The sequence below is a fragment of the Pieris rapae genome, chromosome W (assembly GCF_905147795.1).
Source record: "Pieris rapae chromosome W, ilPieRapa1.1, whole genome shotgun sequence".
NCBI lineage: Eukaryota > Metazoa > Arthropoda > Insecta > Lepidoptera > Pieridae > Pieris > Pieris rapae.
In genome coordinates this window covers 1,940,066-1,960,156 of record NC_059533.1, presented here as the reverse complement: position 1 = coordinate 1,960,156, position 20,091 = coordinate 1,940,066, and the positions used below count along the sequence as shown (strand labels likewise).

The 20,091-nt window shown below is 36.0% G+C and overlaps 1 pseudogene; it reads left to right on the top strand.

Moving 5' to 3' along the window:
* Positions 1-12,100: 12,100 nt before the first annotated feature.
* LOC123690440 lies at positions 12,101-14,034 on the top strand (annotated as a pseudogene).
* Positions 14,035-20,091: the final 6,057 nt, after the last annotated feature.

Below are 20,091 nucleotides of genomic sequence, written 5' to 3'. Positions count from 1 at the left end.
AGGTCTTATAAATAAAACATAATATGCATTTTTTAATTACTTACTTTAAAAAAATATTATTATTAAAAATTATTTTAATAATATGTAATTTATTATTATTAAAATAATTTTAATTAAATTTTTCTAGCATGTCTGTGTAATAAGCGCTTTACGTGCCGAAAATTATAATAATTTCAACCTTATTTTGGGTCATGTTTACACTTGTAAAAAAATACTTGAATGTCTAAATACTAAAAGGGCACTTGTTGCACACCTCAATTTATTTCTGAATTAAATTTTACATGAGATAGAAATAACTATAGTTATTGAAAGAAAGAAGATACAAACTTGTTTTATGTATACTGTTGAGAATGTACATGACAAGATAAACCATATTAAAAAGTTGCATATTTCTCTGTGAATCCTTAAAAACAGCCACAAAATATCATGGCCTTTTAGTAATAAGGTTGGTACTTAAATAGCAATCAGTCTTAGTAATATTTTAATAAAGTCAAACACAAAGTTAATCAAAAAAGTTATAATGTCTTAGATGATCACCTATTAGTTTTATTCTTATTATTCTACAGGCCAATTATAAATACTATTCCAAAATGACAGGCATTTTTTCGGGAATGTATTGTTGGAGTTCTTTTAGATCAACCATTTTTTCCTTTGCAATGGGGACAACAGCGCTGCAGATTTTTTGTGTAGACAGTTGTAAGTTTATTTGATTTGTTTTCCTTAACTGAAACAGGCGGGTGTAAGGCCATCAATAAATTCTTTAGTTTGAACAGTTTCATACTGTTATGCTTCAAATTGGAACTCATGGTATTTAGAAATCAATTTTTTTATTTTATTTTATTAATAATATTTAGGGAACCACTCTTGAAAATTACATTTATTACATTGATCAACCACACAAGAATCTATTTGCGAGCTGTACCTTCGTGATGCACTTAAGTGTGTACTCTGGTACTGGTAGCAAAGTTACAAATTCCAAAAGTATTCACTGACAGCTGCCGCGAATAATACTTGTCTTGGACTGGTATGCGCGGAATACCGATATAACGAAAGTCTTCTATTGTTTTGACTTTTCTCTGCACTATTGAATGTTTAGCATTTTCATTCAATGCGTTGTCTCGTAATTTGGCTTTCAGTGATTCACATTGAGAGCAGGCATCTACAGCAGGTCGGCTGATAAAAAAATATAAAAGTCTCTGATGTGTAGTGTAATTCTTTAGTTGGGAACGAAGCAATGTGCTCATGTATTTTTTCACTTACTTCGGCACTTGAACAAGGATGCTTCCCATGTTTATCTTTTTGAATTTCACCAATCTCCAATAAATTGACAATGCGGCAGATCCTTCTTGGGGTGACTTTATGAGCATTTAGCTTTCTTGCATACATTAATCCGCTTACAGTTTAGAGCAAATAATACTGAACAGTTTTTGATTTTGGCTTTCCGTTGGTTCTCTCTACCTCACTTTTTTTCACACCTTTTAGCTCCATCAGTCTCTGAAGGTGTATGTCCTGCTCGTTCTCCGAACCCATTGAGTAAAACGAAATTAGAACAGCATCATCAGACCGTTTTTACTGCAACTGAAACATGAAAAATCATTTTTTTTCCCCACAAATCTGGTATGATATGTAGTGAATTTCTAGTAATGAATTGTGTTCACGCCATCCAATCACCTTAGTCCTCTCGGTCCTCATTTTCTGTCCCATCAGCACCCGTTCCTTAAACACCACTCTCTCTCTCTCTCAATATTAAAGAGTGGAAGGAGGGGACTATGAGACTTGCGCCCGCGCCTTAGAGAGAAGCCACTACCGCCGTCGCGAGGTCACGCTTGCTCACTTCTACTACTGTGTTTACGCTATCGCAGAGTACCAAGTACTTACCGCTTAATATTCTATACGTGGTCTTCTCCCACGGAGACAAGTGAAGTGCCTGAGGACTAAAGGTGAGTGGTGTTTCCCATATTTCTTCTTTTTACGCCGCATTCCACTTGCCCCTCGGCCCACCTTTTCTTGGTCTCCGCCATTACATTGTTTGGTCCTTTTCGAGCCGCGATATACTATTTTAGTTTGTTTCAAATCGCGATTTGATTTAATTTAATTTAATTTAATATATATATATATATATCTTTGTCATTATGGAGACTCGTAAAGCGGCTTCTGAGAAACAAGGCGCTAACAGTTCGCTTGAAATTGATCGAGCCGTTTTAATTGCAAAACGAGACAATTTATTTTCACGTGTACAAGACTTGTACGATAGGTCAAAGAAAACCTCGCAGGAGGCTGACATAAATTCTTTTTTATCGGGTATGATATCAATTGATAATATTCGGGATTCGTTTTGTGAAACAGTGAGTAAAATAAATGTTATCGAATTAACTATTAATCCCTTATACACTGTCAATTTTAATTGCATAAATTCATTTGAAGACATGTATTGTCACTGTAAATTCATTTTTGAGAAATTTAATAAATTTGTTGTAGGTAGGAATGATTTATCTGATGCAAACCAACACCAACGCAAATCGTTTCACTTACCAAAGTTGGAATTAATGATTTTCAACGGTGATGTCATTAAGTGGCCGTTATTTTACGAATCCTTTAAACGTACCATTCATGAAAATCCTGATCTTTCAGATCACGAACGAATTCAATATTTAATAAGTAAATTATCTGATTCGGCCCTCTCTGTTTGTGCAGGTATAATTCCAAATGCTGAAAATTATGCTTTAATTTGGCAAACGCTTATAAACAAATACCATGACAAACGAAGTTTGGGTTCAGCTTATATGCAAAAGATTCTAAACTTCAAACCGCTTACCACCGCTTCACATAAAAATTTACAATTGTTTCTTGACAATTACTGCACCGCAATATCAAGTTTAGAATCATTACAATTAGAAAATTTAGCTGATTTTATATTACTATATTTATCATTGAAGAAATTAGATTCTAGTACAGTTCGTTCCTTCGAATTACATAATATTTACAACCCTACAATACCTAGTTATAAAGATTTAATTGCATTCGTACGCGAGCATAATAGAATAGCTCAGCATTTGGATACTACTCGCACATTCGTTAACAAACCGGTTTCTTCGCGTGCGTTTGTGTCGCTTACAGAGAAGCGGTCTAATTGTTCATTTTGTAAACGCGTCGATCATTTTAATTTATATAAATGTAATTCATTTAACGAATTGTCTATAGATGATAAATACACTTTTATCAAAAACAATAAAGGGTGTTTTAACTGTTTAAGCTTATCGCATATGTTAAATAAGTGTAAGTCTGCATGGAATTGTCGTAATTGCCGCATGAGACATCATTCTACGCTGTGTCGTAATGCGACTGTTTCTCAAGAAAACATGCACGCTAATAACTTGAATCGAATGAGCTATGCAACTGCGCCGCTTGCTGGGCCTCCCGCTAATAATACACCTAATTTACCACCACGCAGCGACAATCAGCCGATTAATAACTCAAATATTTCACTTTGTAATATTCGGCCGGCTATTTCCGAAAGTAATAATACATGTTTATTAGGTACGGCGCAAGTATATATATATGATTTAAATGGTAAACCACACACAGTTCGTGTTTTAATTGATTGTGCGTCTCAAAGCACTTTTATAACCATGAAATGTTGCAAAAGATTAAGTTTAAAGGTTACTAAATTTTCGAATAAGTTTGTAAAAGGTATAGGTTCCGCTTCAAATCCGATAATAGGAGAAGTTTCTACCGTTCTTTCTTCTCGGATTAATAATAATTCTATACCTTTAAATGCCTTTACTATAGACAAAATAACAGACTGTTTACCGGTGGCACAAGTTAAAAAGTCTTCGCTGAAACATTTAAACAATATTACTTTGGCGGATGAAAATTATTTTTATCCGTCAGAGATAGAGATACTTATTGGTGCACCGCATTACGCCGATATAATGTTGTCGGGTCGTGTTACTGGCGCACCTGGCACTCCTACCGCTTTCGAAACAATATTCGGGTATATTATCATCGGTAACGTCCCCTTATTGGGTTCTGATTGCACCAATAACTGTAACAGTTATACCGCTATTTCGCTATGTTCTATAGTAGAACAACCGCAGTTAGAAAATTTAATTAAAAATGAAAAATTTCACCATGTTGCGGGTGATCAAAATCCTAGTGATTGTCTATCTCGCGGCTTATCACCCACTGCATTTGTAAATCATTCTACTTGGTTCACTGGCCCAAAATGGTTAGAACTGGAGTCATCTGAGTGGCCAATTACATCTCTAAACTCTGAAACAGCTGTTGATATAGAAGAAGAAAGAAAAATAGTCTCTGTTCCTGCTACAGTGTGGAGTGATCCAGACCCAATTTTAGAACTGTCTCATCGAGTTTCTTCTTGGTTATTGTTTCTCCGTACAGTGGTATGGATATACCGTTTTCTAAAAAGACTTCCTAGATCTACTAATATCTCTGCTGACGATATTAGTTTTGCTGAAATACAGATATTTAAGGTTTTACAAAAGGTATATTTCTATGATGTCATCCATAGCCTTAAAACTAGTGGCCGCTGCTCGCGTTCTATTCAACGATTATGTCCCTTTCTAGATGCTGATGGGTGGATAAGGGTTGGTGGTAGATTAAGAAATGCCAATCTTCAGTATGATCAGCAGCATCCTATTTTGTTACCGCGAAAGGACAGGATAATTGAGTTAATTATTTCCTATTATCATCGTCATAACTGTCACGCTGGTCCAGTCACTTTAATGGCGATTCTCCGACAACGTTATTGGATACTATCGTGCCGCAGCATAGTGCGATCAGTTATACATAAATGTAACTTTTGTTTTAAAGCAAATCCTCATCCTATTATACCGCTCATGGGTGACTTACCAGACTATCGTGTAAACGAATCTAAAGCTTTCGTCCATACCGCTGTAGACTATGCTGGTCCTATTTCAATAATTCCTTATCGAAAACGTGGAGTCCGCTCTATGAAGGCTTATCTTTGCATTTTTGTTTGTATGGTGGTTCGAGCTGTACACGTTGAGCTTACTACAGACCTTAGTACCAGTTCATTTCTTTCTGCATTCAAACGATTTATTGCGCGTCGTGGCGCTATATCTGTTCTTTATTCAGATAATGCAAAGAATTTTGTTGGAGCAAAAAATGCATTATCAGATATATTTACACTTACAAACTCGATTGAATTCCATGATACATTTGCCACTGAGCTTGCAAATAATCGTATACAGTGGAAGTTCAATCCTCCTCGAAGTCCTCATTTTGGTGGCTGCTTCGAAATATTTGTTAAGGCTTTTAAGAACCATTTGCGTCGTGTGGTAGGTGATCAGTTACTAACGTATGAAGAAATGTTAACTGTTCTTACACAAATTGAATCAGTTATCAATTCTCGACCGCTTACACTTTTAAGTGAGGATCCACCTGAGCTCACAGCTTTAACTCCGGCTCACTTCTTGATGTCATCACCAGTAAAATTTATACCCGCTAGAATGAAAGTAGATGATGAACCAGTTTCACTTTTAAAACCATATGCGTTGTTGGATGGTATGATACAATCATTCAGTAATCGATGGAAATTGGAATATCTCCATTTGCTACAGTCGAGAACAAAATGGAATACACAAGCCAATCCTGTCACAATAGGTACAGTTGTAGTTATAGTGACAGATAACGTTTCTCCACTTTCTTGGCCTTTAGGAAAGGTAATGGAAATTTATCCCGGAAAAGATGGAATTTGTAGAGTAGTTTTAGTCAAAACTGCAACGGGAATTTATAAAAGGCCTGTTGTGCGTTTATGCCCATTACCGAACCAATAAAACTGCCTACAAAACCGCTTACAAAACAACTTACAAAACCGCTTTAAAACCGCTAATAAAACCGCTTACAAAACAACTTACAAAACCGCTTTAAAACCGCTTACAAAACAATTTACAAAACCGCTTTAAAACCGCTCGATCAACCGCTTAATACACCGCTCTCCAAACTGCTTTATGAATCTTTTACAACCCGCTTTACAAAATCGCTTTACAAACCGCTAAACAAACTCATATAGTTCTATGATCTTTTTTACCAATCGCGAATATCAATTTTCTTTTCTCATTGTTATAACTATTATTATTTTTTTTTTGTCTTTTTATTATTATTTCTCTTTATAAAAAACCCAAAGGTTTTTTAGGCCGGGGGCAATGTTCACGCCATCCAATCACCTTAGTCCTCTCGGTCCTCATTTTCTGTCCCATCCGCACCCGTTCCTTAAACACCACTCTCTCTCTCTCTCAATATTAAAGAGTGGAAGGAGGGGACTATGAGACTTGCGCCCGCGCCTTAGAGAGAAGCCACTACCGCCGTCGCGAGGTCACGCTTGCTCACTTCTACTACTGTGTTTACGCTATCGCAGAGTACCAAGTACTTACCGCTTAATATTCTATACGTGGTCTTCTCCCACGGAGACAAGTGAAGTGCCTGAGGACTAAAGGTGAGTGGTGTTTCCCATATTTCTTCTTTTTACGCCGCATTCCACTTGCCCCTCGGCCCACCTTTTCTTGGTCTCCGCCATTACAAATTGAAATATGAAGTCATAAATTCATAAAGTCATAAAGTCATAAATAATTATAAAAAAATAAATAAAAAAGCCTTTTTATTTCCTACAAATATAACTTTTTACATTGGCCCATCTCCAAGCGCTTACTTATCTAATTAAAATTAATACCATCTTATTTTTATTTATTTTCTATATTATTTACCTACTATTAAACTATTTTATTTATTGTTATTAATATATTACTTATATAATATTTGCTACTATATATATCATATTTACTACTAGATAATATTTACTATTACATTATTTTATTGTATTATTAGCTAGCTTGGTTAGATTTTAGTATACTTAAATAATATAATTTGTAGGAACCCCATTATTGGGTGAAGGCCTCCTCCAAAGATGCCCATTTGTCTCTGTCTTACTTTGTTTTTGTTTGGCTATTTTTAATGTTGATCTAATTAATCGGTGGTCTGACGGATAGTTTAAATTCAGGACTTCAAAGTTATTGAATAGTTTTGGTTGGTTGGATAGTATATAGTCGATCTCATTTTTGTGTTGTCCATTTGGGGATCGCCACGTCCATCTCCGGCTACGGTTTTTCTTGAAGCATGTGTTGATGATAGTTAAATTGTGTTCAAGTGCGTAGTCGACAAGTCTCTGTCCTCTATCGTTTCTTTCACCGTCCCCATGTTGATGCACTATTAAGTATTCACCTTCTTTAGGAGCCCCTACCTTCGCATTAAAGTCGCCCATTAGTATAATGTTCTTATGTGTTATTTCCATAGCTTTGTCGATAGTTTTATAAAATTCCTCTATTTATTCTTCTTTTGCGGATTCGGTGGGTGCATATACCTGTATAATGGATATCTTAAATTCGTGAAGTATTAAATTTAGCATTGCCACTCGTTCTGTTAGGCCGGTGAAGCTTTCGATGTTGTTTTTAAGAGACTTCTTAATAATGAAGCCCACTCCAAATTTACCTGGTGTACTACCAATGTAGCAGAATATTAAGTTGTCATATTCCTCTATTTTATTACCAAGTCGTCTGATCTCTGAGATACCGATTACGTCATAATTGATTTTTTTTGTTGCTTCATTTAACTCCAACCAACGTTCATGTGAAGATAGGGTCCTGACGTTGTAAGCTGCGTTTTTTAATTTGGTTGTGTTTTTGTATTGTCTGATCACCGTCTGTGTGGCTTTTTTTGGAGGGTTTTGGTCGTACTCTCCCGCGGTGACCGGCCGTATTGGGAGATTTGAGGTTGGGAGAGGGTCCGATTTCGATTGCTATTCAGTGTTGTGTTGTGATGTATTCGTTTGGCGTTGAGTTGTTTCTGCTTGAGTGAGGATTAGTTTGGGCTTTTGTATAAAATAGTTCTTCATGCTTCCTTTGTTTTTCTTAGGTGGTTGCTTTTTAGTATAGATTCAGAGAGATTTCTTTTGTTTGACTGTTTATACAACGGTTGTTTGTTGTTCAATATAATAATTTTGTCGTACTTTATAAAGGCAGTATTGCCTGCATCTTTTTCTTTTTGAACTTGGACTTGAAGTTCTCTACGCTTATTTAAAATTTCGATTGGGTAGTCTTCTTTTAGGTAATATGAAGTATTTTGGAGCTAATGTTTATTTTTTTGGATTTTTAATTTGAATCCCAATGTGTTGAATGCTATTACTATAGGTCTAACTTTTTCGCCTTTTTTCCCCAGTCTTCTAACAGCTTCTATATTGTGAGTTTCGCATGAAATTTTGATGTATGTATTTATTATGTTTATGACCATTTCTTCGAGTTCATCGTATGACTTTTCGCTCTCTTCTACGCCAAACAAGATTAGATTTTTGCGTCTAAACTGTCTTTCTAGGTTGTTTATTTTTTTTGTTTGTTCTTCTAGGTTTTTCTCCAAAAGCTCGTTTTTTAGTTCTAAGTTATTAAACTTCTCGTTGAGGCTGTTGATTATTGTACATTTAATATCTTCTTTCATATCTAGCATGTCTTGTTTTTGTTGCTTTATATCTTGCTGCATGATAACTAACATATTTTTTATTTCCTCCATCGCCTGTTATGATGCACTTAGTGCCCTCTATGAAAGATGTATATATATTTTTTATATTCTATTTGTGATATTCTTATATTAAAATTAAGTGTTCAATATTTATTGAAAAATAAATTTTTGAAAGTTATGGTTCTCTATTTGAACTCGAACCCAATGAGAACGTCACCGGCACCGCAAGCGATTTGACTAAGTGTCTTTACTGCATATGCTTGAAAATATCGTACAAGTTACACACAGACACTAAATAAGTCAGTGTTATACCAAGTCTTGACACTTGTGCCGTTATTTTTTGCAAAAATTAGTTCACTTCACATCACTACACTATTTCACTTTAATGTTGTTCATTGTGCACAATTCCTGCATTTTAGGTATTCTTTTCAACATAAGTTATCTACAAAAGTCACTCGTTTGAAGCGTTGTGATTTTGGCGAAATATTTATGCTTTTACAATGTTTCTCGGCGGAATAACATTTACACTTTTTTATCTCGAAATATTACACCACTTTTCCTACTTTTGAAACGATATTATTTCTTGTTATATTTTAAAAATACAAAGAATTGGGGACACGATACGAGTTGTTTCACGTCTACCCTCAACCCTAGTAGGAATAAATAGAAGCTTACTATTCCTGTAAATGCTGAAGTGCTGTTTTGACAGAAAACGGTGTAGATTCGATTGATGCCTGGCCGCAGCGCGGCTGTAGCACTGCAACTGCGCGTTGTTTATTATGTTGTGGCCATTGAAAATATAGTAGTGACTACTGTGGTTGAGGGCACAGATAGCACTGCCTCATATTGAGGCCCTTCGGCTTCTGTAACTCTCTGTTGCTCTACACTTGACGAGTTTTCAATATTTTGTATATTAAGTAGTAGTTGCAGCAGATATAAAATCGGCATCCGTAAAATTATTTTCATTAAACGGCCATATGCCACACTTTCTGAATGCGTTGATTGCTGTCGAAATTGTAGCTGCCTGAATATATGCATTTCCAAATATTTCACTTATCTAAAATACAGTTACCCCACGCCCTGAATGTGATCTCAACCAGGCCGAAACAGCATGGTCATAATGTGTACTGAGTGGTCTCATTAATGCAACATCTGCTGGCTGCATTTTATGTGTGCAGTGAGGTGGAAAGCAAAGAAAGAATTATAACTAAATTTTTACGTGCCAGATCAATTACTTCCAAATTTTGAGTGTGACTTACATGCCCATCTAGAAGCAGCAACACATGACTAGTAGGAGTAGCTCCGGAGAATCTGATTAACTTTTTGGACCAAGTAAAAAATATTTCAGTAGTTATCCAGTCTCGAGCAATGCAAACACCTTCAGTACCTGGTGGGGCGTCATCTAACAATTCTGGTTTTATTCGTTGTCTCGGAAAAATCATCAGTGGCGGCATGTAGATGCATGTAGATCCAGATGATAATGAGCCTACTTGTTTTCGTCCTTTCATGGCCAATATTTTGCTCTTGGTTTTAGATACAACGGAGATAGCAGTTTCGTCACAATTATATCTATACTAATATTATAAAGAGGAAAGGTTTGATTTTTTGTTTGTTTGTATGAATTGAATAGGCTCCGAAACTACTTGGCAGATTTGAAAAATTCTTTCACTGTTGGAAAGCTACATCATTCCTGAGTGACATAGGCTATATTTCATTTTCAAAAAAAAATAGGCATCCTTACTAAAATTACGATAACATTAACATTTGTTTATTATTTGATACAATTCTAACAGATGGCGCTGAGTTAAAGGTAGTTTATAATATCATAAATGGAAAAGCAATTAGATATTTTTTTACCTTAAAATAAACTTTATTCTATGTAAACGAAGTCGTGGGCATCGACTAGTATTTTCATAAATTGAGAGGAGCAAAGGCATGTTTTTTGTGCCTTGAAGGATATCACCGATGATCAGAGTGCAGGCATAAACGAAGTGGCATTGATGGGTGGCACTGGGTAGTACACAAGCCACAACATGTGGCAAGCCGTCTTACTTAAAGTATGTCCCGTAACTGTGAGAGGTCAAAATGGAACGGTCGTTACAACTCATACCCTATTAGACGAAGGGTCGACTATTACAATTTTCGAGGAAAAGTTAGCCCTCGAATTTGGTGTGAGCGGGCCAAACAAGCCGCTGAAGATTTTGAATTTCGCGAAATTATGCGCTCGGGAAATTTGGTTTGCAATAAATTGATCGTTTCATTGGCTGTGTGACATGTGGCACCGTCCTGATGAAACCACATTTCAGTGATATCCATGTCATCAATAATAGGCCAAAATTTAGTGGTTAACATCTCGCGATAATTTCGCGAAATTCAGCTGTTAAGTGGCCAGCCAGATCGTGTGACTTAACACCACTGGATTATTTTTTGTGGGGCTATGTTAAAGACAGAGTCTATACGGAGCCAATCGAATCGATTGCAGCCTTAAAACTCAAAATCCGTGATGTCATTAACGAAATAGACCCTCCATTTTGCCAAAAAGTGATTAAAAATTTTGATGAAAGAATCAACATCTGTCAGCGTGATCGTGGTGGACATTTGCTAGATATCATTTTTCATTCATAATTGCCAAACTTTTCTCTTTGTAATACAATAAAAATTTTATTCATTTTCCTCTAAATTCTTTTTTTTATTTTGTTTTAGAAAACTAAGTTCTTGTTGAAATACCCTTTATAATATACAAGAAGTTGTTAATAACCCGCGGGATACAACATTGACAGCATTCTTCAAGTTATGTGCTCAAGATGATTTCGCGAAAACACTGACACATGACAGAGTTCCAGGTAACTATATATGGAACCAGAATTTTAACGGCGAAATTAGGTACTGCGGCTGATGGTTTCCGCAGAGTTAAAAAAAACGGATGCTCTTGGCAGAGTCTACGTGGTTCAACCCTACAACAGCGAATGCTTTTATCTGAGAATGTTACTGCATATTGTAAAATGCCCGACATCCTTTGCACACCTAAGAACTGTACAAGGTGTTGTTTACAATACTTATCAAGCAGCATGCAAAGCTATGGGGCTCTTGGAAGACGATTCTCACTGGGAAAACACATTATCAGAAGCAGCTGTTTGTAGTTCAGGTACATCATTAAGATATTTATTTGCCGTCATAGTAGTCTTTTGTCAAGTAACTGATTCTGTTAATCTATGGAATAAATTTCAAGAAAATATTGCCAGTGTTATTCTGATTCGGCGACGGCGAGAGTTAAACTCCGATGATGTACAATATGATCAAAGCATTATTGGAATTGAACAAAGTAGTAAATAAGTTTACTTTCGGGTAAATCGATCAAGGATTTTGGGCTGCCGATGCCAGCTAAGAGCGCTTGTAGACGTCCGTTTTTTTCACCGGATAATGGACCGTGTTTTTTGCCGGATTCGCAGTGACGTATGAATTATAATGAATGTGTGTACATGCACCGGACATCGGTCCGGCGAACAATTTACGCCGGTTGCACCACCGCTTCCCCTCGGCGCGACGGACACTGGTCCGGTGTAAGAAAGGGCGGTCATCTACGCCAGTGTATTGGTGCGTGTTGACGCTGCCGGACGTATTGCCTGTTTTCTGTTTAATTAGTTGTAATTGAGTGCCGTCTACCTGCGTTCTTTTAAAAATGGGTGATATTGACATGGAATTGTTAATAAGTTTGGTTGAAAATAGGTCTGTACTGTGGGACAAAACCCAAGAGTGCTATAAAAATAGACAGTCTAGTTTTGCCGCTTGGAGAGAAATTTGTCTTGCGTTAAATGAAGGTTTTGAAACGATGTCCGAGAAAGAAAAAAATGATTTTGGTACTATTTTATTTTCATTATCTTTATGAATATTGATTTTGCCATGGTACACGCCCTACTGGTGACATGAAATATTCTGCATATTTGTTACGAATCATATTTGCTGTTACATTACCTCGTGTTGAATGGGAACGAGGCAAATGGCATAGAGTAGACATCATGTGTGAACTAGCATTGTCAGTAGCATTATTAGCAATACCCTCTACTTTATGAATTATGTTTTTACAATGTTAACAGCAGTATCTGTTAAAACATTTAATGGTCTATGCAAAATCCTCCATTTATTGGATAAAATACCAAATGCGCATTCGACGTAGCGTCGCGCTCTTGTGAGACGATAATTGAATATTTTTTTTAATGAGTCAAGTTGATGCCCGCCGTAAGGACGAAGTACGTGTTGTTGTAAAGCGAAAGCTTCATCAGCAACAAATACATAAGGTACCTCACTGCCTGCACCTGGCAACTGCTTAGGTTGAGGAATATTTAATTTATCGCCTACTATTCTTTTCCAAAATTCTGTTTCTTTAAATACTGCTGAATCGCATTCTTTGCCGTAGGCTCCAACATCAATAAAAACAAAATTATAGTTTGTGTCTACCACAGCCATTAATACTATTGAGAAATAGTGCTTGTAGTTGAAAAACATTGATCCACTTTCTTCTGGCTTGATGATTCGAATATGTTTGCCGTCAATGGCTCCCAAGCAATGAGGAAAATTTGCATTCGTCTCGAAATTTTTTGCTATTGTTAACCATTCGTCTTCCGATGGTAGTTTCATATAAATTGGAGAAAGGGTTTCCCACAATGCTTCAAATACTTCTTGTACAATACAGCTGATAGTTTTTATACCCATTCTGAAACTGTAATGTAGATCACTAAATGTGTTCCCTGCAGCTAAATATCTGTAACATTTTTTTCTTTTTTAGGCAAAGATATCATAAAAAAATAGAACAATGCAAGAGATAACTGGATGAAATATCACAAAAAAGTTGAGGAATGTAAATCCGGCTCTGGTGCAAAAAGTCTACGAAAATATAAATTCTACGATCAAATGCTCTTTTTGTGTAAAATTGTGACTCGCCGAACAACGGAATCAAGTATTACATCAGAAAAAAACATCACACAATCTCACAATAAAGAAACTGACTCAACCAATAATGACCGTACCGCACCAGCCAATACTTCCGATAGAACAAAAACAAGCAAGAAGAGAAAGACAGACTGTAGCGAAGTTGATCGACAAATGCTTACTTTAATTAAATCAATTGACGATGAAGACAAGAGTAAGAGTATGTGTTTTTTCAAAGGTATTGCTCCGATTGTAGACAAGTATAGTGACGACGATTATGTTGAATTCCAATATGAAGTCATTAAAGTTATGAGAAATTTAACTCGGAGAAATCAAGTGTCCATGCAGCAGCAAAATTACAATTACAATATTAATCGAGGCTACACTACGGCTACACCTGACTACAGGATACAGGAATATCAACCAACACAACCCATTCCATCCACATCCAGGATACCTCAAGAACTCATGCAGCAAGATGATTCCCAATCTTCAATTATTACTGAATTAAGTTCAATAACATCGCCTGATTACGATTTCGATTTTTCTAAAAGTCCTTAATTTCTTTTTTGAGTATAATAAAACTATTACTACCTACTAAATTTTGTTTTAATTAATACAGGTAATCCCCTTTTCTATAATTTGAAATTGGACATCTCTTTAACATACCTTAGCGTAACGGCTAATCTCTCTGCCGGGGAAATAGATTTACGCATGTCAGTATCCTCGTGTCTTATTTTATCATATATGGCTGTTAATAACAGTTGAAAGGTTTCCTTCTTCATCCGAAAATAATTGTAAAATTTAGTTTCATCTTCTTCTAACTGTGTAAAAAGAGTTTGAAATGCACCATATTTTTCCCTTTCCAATAATATAGGATGCACCCACGATGACCTTTTACGTTTTTCTATTTCTTTTTGTTTCTTCTTGTACAAATAGTAGGCCAATACGATTTTTTTTTCTTATTATTCGACATTTCACACTTGTGTAATTTCTGACTACCAGTTCAAAACTAACGCATATAGACGGCAATCCATCCATCCGGTAAAAAAATATGTATACAAGGATAGCCGTTTATTGACGGTCCGTTATCCGGTGAAAAAAACGGACGTCTACAAGCGCTCTAATACTACTAACTCAGATTTAACTAACAGTGCCGAATACACAAGAGAAACATCATACGATCAAACGGGACTTTTCTATATCAATACTAATATTATAAAGAGGAAAGGTTTGATTTTTTGTTTGTTTGTATGAATTGAATAGGCTCCGAAACTACTTGGCAGATTTGAAAAATTCTTTCACTGTTGGAAAGCTACATCATTCCTGAGTGACATAGGCTATATTTCATTTTCAAAAAAAATAGGCATCCTTACTAAAATTACGATAACGTAATCCAAGGTGTGAAAAAAATATCAAAAAACTACCTTACATCGCGTGCGCTGCGAAAACTATTGATGATAGAACAAATTGATATACTACATTTTTTTAGAACACACCATTATCTACAAAAAATCAGCATATCTCTAACTATTACAGTCATGTCACAATAAGCGTTTTTTTATTGAAAAAAAGAAATTAAAATACCACCGCTACAAAAAGCTCTTTATTTGTACCTTGGTATTAACCCTTATCAAAATAAATGATGTATTATTTAAGACTGCTTCAATATCTTTATATTACTTTTTGAATTCTGACATTCTGACAATCCATTCAAAAGATATCACGAGTTAAAAAAAAATTAAAAAATAAACTGTATTCGGCTAGCTATGCGTTGTAGGCGTCACTCGGGCAGGGGTACGGGAGGGGGGTTAAGATCACGAAATAAACTTGCCGCGCGGCCCACTCGCGCGGTCGGTTCCCTACGTGATGGACGTGTGCGGAATTTACGCTTAAAATATTGTTCACTTAGTTATTAACCTAATAAATTACTTGAATATTTTTCATGATTTTCAATTTAATTTTAATGTATGATCGTATGATATTAAGGACTCTCGGAATGTCGGAAATGGATATACATACATACATGGCAAAACGACGTTTGCCAGGTCAGCTAGTACAAAATATAGCTCAAGATAAGCCACGATTACATCGATCAGAAAAAAGTATTCACTGCATTACCATCAACAATTAATAACAATGAAGGGAAATTGTTTTTCCTTGATGCCCCAGGAGGTACAGGAAAAACATTTTTATTTATTAAAAAAAAGTGAGATCTATCGGAAAAATTGCGTTAGCTGTTGCGTCATCCGGCATTGCCGCTACGCTTTTGGAAGGAGGCGGAACCGCACACTCCACATTCAAGCTCCCGCTGAAAATCGCCACCGATGAATTATTAAATAGCGTCTGTAGTATTTCTAAACAGAGCAATACAGGAAAATTGATGCGTGACTGCTCATTAATAGTCTGGGACGAAGCTGCCATGTCAAACAAGACGTCTGTGAAAGCACTGGATAGGACAAAGGATGCTGCTAAAAGTTGGCAATGGAGAGTTAACACAAAGTGATGGAAGGATTGACCTAGAAAACCTTTGCGTTTTGATAGACAACATCCAAGGATTAGATAACAATGTCTATCCTGACATTGATAACATAAGTTATAAGACAATGTCTTGGTTTAAAAAAAGAGCGATTCTGTCACCAACTAACTTTAAAGTAAATAAGAAAAAACAGTGGTAGAAGTGTCAGGACTGTTTAATTGTGTTCCCTAAATACACACGAACGCCTACATCTCCTACAATTACATGTGATAACATGCATACTTATTAATGTTAATATATTTATTTTTATGCTTATTTTTACGTTCGATTTTATAATAGGCTCCAGTCCCATCTCCCCTATGATGTATTTTGGAGCTGATGTTTATTTTTTTAAACTGAATGCCAATGTGTTGAATGTTATTTTACTATCCGTCTAACTTTTTCGCATGAATGACCATTTCTTCGAGTTCATCGTATGACTTCGCTCTCTTCTACGCCGAACAAGATTAAATTTCTGCGTCTAAACTGTCTTTCTAGGTTGTTTATTTTTTTTGTTCTTCTAGGTTTTTCTCCAAAAGCTCGTTTTTTAGTTCTAAGTTATTAAACTTCTCGTTGAGGCTGTTGATTATTGTACATTTAATATCTTCTTTCATATCTAGCATGTTTTGTTTTTTGGATTTATATCTTACTGCATGATAACTAACATATTTTTTATTTCCTCCATTACCTGTTATGATGCACTTAGTGCCCTCTATGAAAAAAGGCGAGTACTTCTTCTCTTGTCGTCGATCGATTTAGTGTCGTTGCTGTCTTCCGCGCTGCACCCGTGGGTGGCGCCGGGATCCCCGTTACGCCCGTTGGCTTGCGGGGGTTATCAGTTTCGTTGTGGCGGCCCTGGGCCTTGTAAGTGCTGTGGAGCGTTAAAACAATTAGGCTTTATTTAAACTCCCTCCTGCGTATGCGACAAGAACTACTCAGAATTGTTCAGTGTGCCTCGTACGAAGTCGAATTACCTGCATAATTCGCCAATGTTTCGGGTTTTATCGAACTATGACAACCATTTGTCAGGACAGTGATCTTTTCCACCTCAAAAAGAGAGGTGTCAAGAAGTACTTGGAGAAGCGAGAAGACTCTGATTTTTTGAGGTAGTCGTTTAAAATTCTTAGGGCCTGTTTCACAATGTATGGATAAAGTGCCAAATAGCTATGCAACACATAAATTAATCGAAAGATAAAAAATCCTAATAAGATACTTCGAATTTCATGACAAATAGCGCTATATGACAGTCAATTGTCAATAAATAAATTTAAATCGTACACTAAAGTAAAACTGCTTGCTAAGGCCTATTATAATATAAATGAATACTTAAACGATCATAGTGCTTGGATATGAATTGCTTCAGTATAAATAGGTAACGCGACAGAATCTCTCGGCTGCATTTTCAGACTATGGGGCGATCGTCGACATCTACGACTTTTTTTAAATGTAAAGTGGGAACAAACCGTGATTCATGTGGTATCAAATTATTTCAGTATAATTAGTATTATTACTATTTTCTTGTGTAGCCAAGTGCACATTTCAAGGATCGTCATGCTCACTCAAATGTCATTGCTTGTGGCGGCGTCCATGCGTCGGGTTGTCTCTCTCCCTAAAATATGGCGAGGGGGCCAATGGCTGGCCATGCGTCATACTCGTGAACGGGTGCTACTTGTGGTGACTGGTCGTACTTGAATTCGTGTTTGCGGTGATATTAGTTGTTTATACTACGTCTTTGCGTGTTGTTCTCACGAGTACGTAAGTGCGTGCTCCTATTTCACCATGCCTCCTGCTGATAGAGGTCAAATCTTTGTTTTTAATTTTTTTAATTTTTAATTCTTTATTACTCAATATGTCATATGGAACATGGTGTAGTGGTTGCAGCTCCTTACAAGCATTGTGTACAAAAAAAACTTGGCGATTAAAAAGAGTGGCGGAGAGTTTATTGCCAGTTCTTCTCTTCCGTTCTACGCCCTTGATTTGAGAACTGGCAGTAAATGTAAAATTAAATTCATTTAATATTTCTTTTTTTGACGTTCATAAGTGTACATTGTTACCTACATGAATAAATAAATTTTGAATTTGAATTTGAGTCGTGAAACGCAAGAAGTTTATCTTACAAATAAGTAATAAATAGCTTATTTGGAACTTATCCGGACATTGTGAAACAGGCACTTATTATTATTTGTTGTTTTTAAATGTCAAATTTCAGTTTTTTATTTTTTTTCGTTTTTATAAATTGTTTATCTATGTAATCTGTTTTGGCTTTCTGTATTGTCTTAGTATTTTGTATTATAATATGTATAAGTATAATAATCACAAAAAACATAATTAAACTAAAAAGCTAATGTCACGGATCCATGAATGGCGATGCAATACATAATAATTAATACAACAATTAAAACCATAAACAATCAATGTACGTCGTATAAATATTATATATTTATGTATATTAAATATTTATTTAGAATTGCGTCATGTATGTGTGATAACGTAACTGATATTAGCGCCATCTGTTTTAAACTGTTGTATTTCAGGACCAGTGCCAAAGCAATGAAGAGTACGATGAAGGAGGATGGACTCGAAGAGGATTTAGTTCACGAGACTATGGACGATTTGAAAGAGGTATTTTTCACTACTACTATCATTTCCAGAATGTGCTTAGGACATATATATATATATGTACACCTCATCATTTATTGGATTCGTATTGTTGACAGTGTCATTTGTGAGGGTGGGAAGATATTGCTGATCTTACCATATTTTTTTTTGTTACCAATATGATCGCACCTTTCTGAGTTCCTTACATTTACCACATGTTCCGTTTTCGACTAAATTCCCTTGCCTTTTGCTCTATTATTTATTGTATTATAATCTTCTTTCATCATCAATAATAATGTTAATATTTAATATTTTTGTAAATATTATGTTTTCAACTAGCTTAACCCTTTGTTTCCTTTTGATGTGTTTCTTTATTTTTTCTCGCGTGTAGTTTCCCTCCATTATACTTAAAACTGAAAATTACGTAAGCAAGTCTACTGCAATTAAACCCTCTTGTCAGCAAAGGTGAGAATAGCTCTCAAAAATTTATTTCCTTATTAATCATAGGCAACGAGTGGATATGCGTATATAATAAAGGCCAAAGGACACCATTTCGATTTTTTTAAATCTTACGATATGCTAACCCAGCAGTCTGTGGGGTTGTTGCCGATTCCTAGGCCTGACCGATATGCTCACAAAATTTCACGTATATCGCTCGAGACATTTCGGAGGAGTTTCATTACAAACTTTGTGATACGTGATGTTTTTATATTAGATAGATAGAGATATATATATATACACGTTAGGTTACATAACTATAATTGTAACATTATTAATAAAAGATAATAAAATTTATATTAACTGAATGACAATGGTAAATAAGAGGTCATGTGCGCGCATACAACGAAGTGGGGAGAGCCGGGAGTTAAAAAAAAACCAATTATATACATTGTACTGGAACATTCCGCATAAGAGTTCCACAATAATTAGTTTAAAAAATCTAATATTTTCAGTAACACACAGTCCCAAAAGGAAGAGTAAAGACTCAAAATGGTCGCAAGAAAATGGGAACTGGAGTGGAAATCTGGGAGTCCAATCTTCAACATCTAAGTCAGAAATACATCCATCTTCGTTATGAGAAGACACCGTCGCTCTGTTCGCGCTGTTTTTCGTCGTGGCGACGAGCTCTCGATGACGTCTTGGGACGCGGAGTCCAACATTCGGCAGTATTTTTGGACTTGTTCCTCGTGGCGTAACAGCCGTCGTCGATTCAGGGAAATCTGGAGTCCAATCTTCAAGATCTAAGTCAGAAATACATCCATCTTCGTTATGAGAAGACACCGTCGCTCTGTTCGCGCTGTTTTTCGTCGTGGCGACGAGCTCTCGATGACGTCTTGGGACGCGGAGTCCGACATTCGGCAGTATTTTTGGACTTGTTCCTCGTGGCGTAACAGCCGTCGTCGATTCAGGGAAATCTGGAGTCCAATCTTCAAGATCTAAGTCAGAAATACATCCATCTTCGTTATGAGAAGACACCGTCGCTCTGTTCGCGCTGTTTTTCG